Genomic DNA, 5,734 nt, shown 5'->3' with positions numbered 1-5,734 from the left:
CTCATCTCGCTTTATTGGCCGAGGGAGTTAGCGTACAGTTTTTGGGTCATGTGGCCAGCATGACTGAGCCGCTTCTGGTGAACCAGAGCAGCGCACAGAAACGCCGTTTACCTTCCCGCTGGAGCGGTACTTATTTATCTACTTGCACTTTGACGTGCTTTCGAACTGCTAGGTTGGCAGGAGCAGGGACCGAGAAATGGGAGCTCACCCCATCGCGGGGATTCGAACCACCAACCTTCTGATCGGCAAGTCCTAGGCGCTAAGGAGACCTCAAAAGCAATCCACTGAGCATTCTGCATGTTCAGTTGCCATGGAATTGTAGCTGACCTTTCTTTTGCGCAGGGCACAAAACAAGGCTGGAGGGGGGTTGGAATGCAATATCCTGGAAGGGGTTGTGGCTGGCTGGAAGACTCCACATTGCAACATTTTTGTTGCAGGCCCCACTTAAATACTAATTCTTCTTGTTTATAGTTATGTCAAAAATGGCCAGGATCTATGCAGTACTTAGAAACAGCACAGGCTATGTCTGGGTTTAACATCTAAGACCAAAAGGAGGCTCAGGGGGGTGAAAGGTAGACAGGAGAATCCATCAGAGAAGGCCTAGTTTAGTCATAAGAGATGGACCCTTTGCCGACAGCTTTCTGTTGCAACTCAGACTCTTAGGCTGCCTACACAAAACCACTTGATGTAGCTCCAGTGCACTCCGACCACCGGTGTCTAAAGCCAAGCATGCATGACATTGGCCACGATCCATAGGCACCCTGTGGCTTCTTGAGAAATACCCCTGCTTGGTTAGCTTCCCTGTGGACCAGCTTCCACTGGGTTTGAAATTGGTGCCTACTGTCAGGGGAGCAGGTTCATCAACAGGTCAGAAGGGAGACTCGGAGACTCGAAGTAGAGTCAGCTGTTTTATTTAGGAAATTAGTATACAGTACAACAGAGATCGCTCGGGCACAGCTGCCTCTGTGAAGACGTTGCCAAGTCTGGCTCTTGACACCTCCTCTTCCTTCTACCTATCCTCTTCTGGAGATCTTCCAAGCAGACACAAACTCCGGCGGAGAAGAAGAAGAAGAAGAAGAGGAGGAGGAGGAGGAGGAGTTTGGATTTGATATTCCGCTTTATCACTACCCGAAGGAGTCTCAAAGCAGCTCACATTCCTCTTCCCCTTCCTCCCCCACAACAAACACTCTGTGAGGTGAGTGAGGCTGAGAGACTTCAGAGAAGTATGACTGGCCCAAGGTCACCCAGCAGCTGCATGTGGAGGAGCGGAGACGCGAACCCGGTTCACCAGATTATGAGTCTGCCGCTCTTAACCACTACACCACACTGGCTCTGGAGAGGAGGACATCTCACCCCCCTTGGGCTTTCCTAGCTTTCCGCTCAACTACATGTAAAGTTCTGTGTGACCTTGGATTCAAAGTGGGACGTGAGCTCAATGCAGAGGGACCGACCTGCTGCTGGGAAGTTGTTGCTAATGCCTGGCCCCTTCCTGTCCTCTCCTTCAGATCCTGAGCCCAAGGTGTGTCCCTCTGCATCCTGCCCTGTCCTTGGAGGGCTCCCTGCGTATGGTTCTTCTTGTTCTTCCACCTCCCAGCTTCCTCCCTTCTCTGATCTGTCTTCTGTGTCCAATCACCACTCCTCTAGCTCTAAGCCTTCTTCTTCTGCGGCTTCCCAAGGGGGTTCCTCAGCTGGAGCCTCCCAGTCCCTCCCATCCAGCCAGTCCTTGAGACCAACTTTTCGGACAGCCATCGTGTTTGCACTGATGAAAGCTTCAGGGAACTGGAGTTCCAAGCTGGGAAACAGATCAGGTAAGGGCCATCGTTTGAAGACATTCCTGCCCATCTTCGGTCTGTACAGCAACATAAGAATGAGACTTGATATGCAGTTGGTGGTGGTGTAAGAGAAGAATCGCACTGCATTTCTGGCCATTAATCTGTTTTGAATTATGGCGGCTGGAGGAGACTCTTGAGAGTCCCATGGACTGCAAGAAGATCAAACTGATCCATTGTGAAGGAAATCAGCCCTGAGTGCTCACTGGAAGGACAGATTGTAAAGCTGAGGCTCCAAGACTTTGGCCACCTCATGAGAAGAGAAGACTCCCTGGAAAAGACCCTGATGTTGGGAAAGATGGAGGGCACAAGGAGAAGGGGACGACAGAGGACGAGATGGTTGGACAGTGTTCTCGAAGCTACCAGCATGAGTTTGACCAAACTGCGGGAGGCAGTGGAAGACGGGATTGCCTGGCGTGCTCTGGTCCATGGGGTCACGAAGAGTCGGACACGACTAAATGACTAAACAACAAAAGCCTCAGTTGTCCCTGACCCTGGAGGAACAGGGACAGAACTGCAGAAGGAGGATATTGAGGTCCGAGGCCACGACAACAACCCTGTTCAGTCTGAATTGGCTTCAGCTGCTACAATTCTTGAGGGTCAGCATGAGAAGCTTACACAAACCCTGCCGCAGATAGTTCCAGAGGGACCTCTGTGACCTTCAAGAAGACTGGAAATGGAGATGAGGGCTTATACAATAATTCAAGGTGTTTATTTAATTTATTAGCAGGCTTTTAAAATGATGGCTTTGGATTGTTTGCTGCAGCCCGCGGCTAATTAGCACTTATTTGTCTTGCTTCAGACACAGGCGTTTCCTCAGTGCACTCAACCGCTGAATAAATTTGCTGAAATCCAAATGATCTAGCCTAGGCAGAATGGCGAAACCTGGGATCTAAGACACAGTTATTTGTAATTTTAAGAAGCTTCAGAAATCTCCCCCCATAATTCCCTCTCTGTCCTCGTTTTCTTAAACAGGGCAAATACTAACTTCAGAAAGGCTGATTGTGATGGGTAATTCCTTTGTCCGTCAGCCACCAAAGTGCCACAATAAAAAGCTTCTCAGCAAGGTAACTTGTGGGGAAGGAGTGGGCTCCCAGACTGGGGAAGAGCCATAGCTCCGTGATAAAGCATTTGCCTTGCATGCAGAAAGTGCCAGTTTCAATCTTCAGATAGGTATGGGAATGTGCCCTGCCTAGAGAGCTGCTGTTGGTCAGTAGACTGTGCAAGATGGACCAAGGGGCTGGCTAGATATAGAACTTCCCTTTGCTGGTGGACTCTAGTTCCCATCAACCCTAGGCAGCACAGGCAAGGGGCAAGCTTTCTCCTTGCATCATGATGACATGTAGCTGGTCTGCCCAAGGAATTTGGGATAGGCTATAGCAGGGGTCAGGGATGCGGGTGGCGCTGTGGTCTAAACCACAGAGCCTAGGGCTTGCCAGTCAGAAGGTCGGCAGTTTGAATCCCCGCGACAGGTGAGCTCCCGTTGCTCGGTCCCTGCTCCTGCCAACCTAGCAGTTCAAAAGCATGAAGTGCAAGTAGATAAATAGATACCACTCCAGTGGGAAGGTAAACGGCGCTTCCGTGCGCTGCTCTGGTTCGCCAGAAGTGGCTTAGTCATGCTGGCCACATGACCCGGAAGCTGCACGCCGGCTCCCTCGGCCAGTAAAGCGAGATGAGCGCTGCAACCCCAGAGTCGTCCGCGACTGGACCTAACGGTCAGGGGTCCCTTTACCTTTACCTATAGCAGGGGTAGGCAAACTAAGGCCCGGGGGCCGGATGCGGCCCAATCGCCTTCTCAATCTGGCCCGCAGACGGTCCGGCAATCTGTGTTTTTTACGTGAGTAGAATGTGTCCTTTTATTTAAAATGCATCTCTGGGTTATTTGTGGGGCCTGCCTGGTGTTTTTACATGAGTAGAATGTGTACTTTTATTTAAAATGCATCTCTGGGTTTTCTGTGGGGCATAGAAATTCGTTCATATTTTTTTTTTCCAAAATATAGTCTGGACCCGCCACATGGTCTGTGGGATGGTGGACCGGCCCATGGCTGAAAAAGGTTGCTGGGTAACGGATGGAGTAAGATGGGTAACGGATGGAGTAAGAATGCTCATTCAACTGCCTAAGGGCATCTCCATCACCCAGGAGATCACAGCCGCAGAGATAAGAAAATAAGAGTCGTTCCGTTATCTGGAGAGATCACTTCCTGGTTGCATGGAGAAGTTGTTTTCAGCAGGGCCCACAGAGATATATTGAGGCAGCACCAGGTGTTGAAATTTTGCACCCCTAACAATTTTGTACCTGGGGCAATCCCCTCCCACACACACTACGTCACTGGTCCCAATCTGAGTGGGACATACCAGAATACTGGACATACCAGTATAAAGCAGCTCCCAATGTTCCTTACTGTGATTCTGACATTAAGCTATGAAAGTTGATGGCGTTCAGCTTTACATGTTAAGCTCTGCCTCATCCAGAATGTGGTGCTAATTACTCCAACAGTGGCTATGGAGCTCACAGGGCTATGAAGCTCACAATCTCTCAGCCAAACACACCTTGCAGGTAATTTTACCTTTACAGATTGTTGGGAGGACAAAAATAGCGGTGGGGAAGAGAATCGTGTACGGCACCTTGAACTCTTTCGAGAAAATGCAGGATTGAAAAGTCATTAACGCAATAAAAACGATTGATCTTATCTCATTGCGCGCCTCATTTTTGGCAAAATAAGTTTAAAAGGATGAATTAAAATAAATAGAACAAATCATGACATGTGCCAAATCCATTTATTTGCTCAATGTTCAAAAATTCCGGAAATGGAATGTGACTATTTTAGAAGTCTATGTCATTGCTATGCCTCCCCCCCCCCCGTTTTTTAAAAACATGGTTGAGCTACTGATATCCTGGGCTTTTGTTTTGAGTGTGTAATTCCCAGTATTGCAAAAGAGTTGTGGCTTGATCAAACAGCAGTGATTCAGTCTATGAGTGCTCTGTTTTCAATCTCTCAGAGCCCGCAATGATTTACTGATCAGAAATGTCCTGCTGTGAATTAGAATTGTTTGTTTCAAAAAGAGCCTCTGAACATGTTGCATGCACAGATCTCATAATGATGCTAAAGAGCTTCTTTGTTGCAGGAGTAAAACCTGAGTAACAGTCCCCAAGGAGAATTAAAAGTGTTCAGTGGCCATAAAATGCTAACTGGGGTGTGTGGGGGGGGAAATAGAAAACCAGATATTGTGGTGAGCATGACTGATTGGCTGGTATCCTGAACAGAAGCAGCCTACACTGCAACACTTTGTTTTTTTTTTAATAATATTTTTTATTAATTTTCAAATACAAATTTATGAAACCACATCAAAATTTTTCACACATTTTTCTTTTGGACTTCCCTCAGTTTCTCTGCCAATCTCTCGTTTTAGTTTATTGTTTACGCATTTCCTAATTTTAATATTGCCTTTTATTATACCCTCCCCAATCCTATTCCCTTTTTTACAATATTCCTCATACTTTCACAGAGCTTCTTGGAAACCCACAAGCGTTATCTGTTCATCACATGTACTTCACACTGCAACACTTTGATGCAGGTCCCATTTTTAAATTATGCAATTCCTAACCACAACCTGGATGTGGATTTAGTCAGCTGACTCAGATGTATCCTGACAGTAAGAATGACTCCAATTCTCACCCCATTGGGCGTGATCCCCAATGAATTTGATAGAACTTCCTTCTGAGTAGACATGGTTGGCATTGCAGCCTTGCTTTGTTACTCTGGAGACTTTTGACAAATCATTATCAACAGCTGTAGAGGAAATCTGCTAAGAGCCTCCAAGGAAATCTTCCCCTTCTCCTATCATAGCTGAAACTGGAGGGTACTTCAGAAAGTACAGAAAAGGAGTGCAAAATTCATCACACG

The sequence above is a fragment of the Podarcis raffonei genome, chromosome 13 (genome assembly GCF_027172205.1).
Source record: "Podarcis raffonei isolate rPodRaf1 chromosome 13, rPodRaf1.pri, whole genome shotgun sequence".
NCBI lineage: Eukaryota > Metazoa > Chordata > Lepidosauria > Squamata > Lacertidae > Podarcis > Podarcis raffonei.
This window is presented reverse-complemented; position numbering follows the sequence as displayed.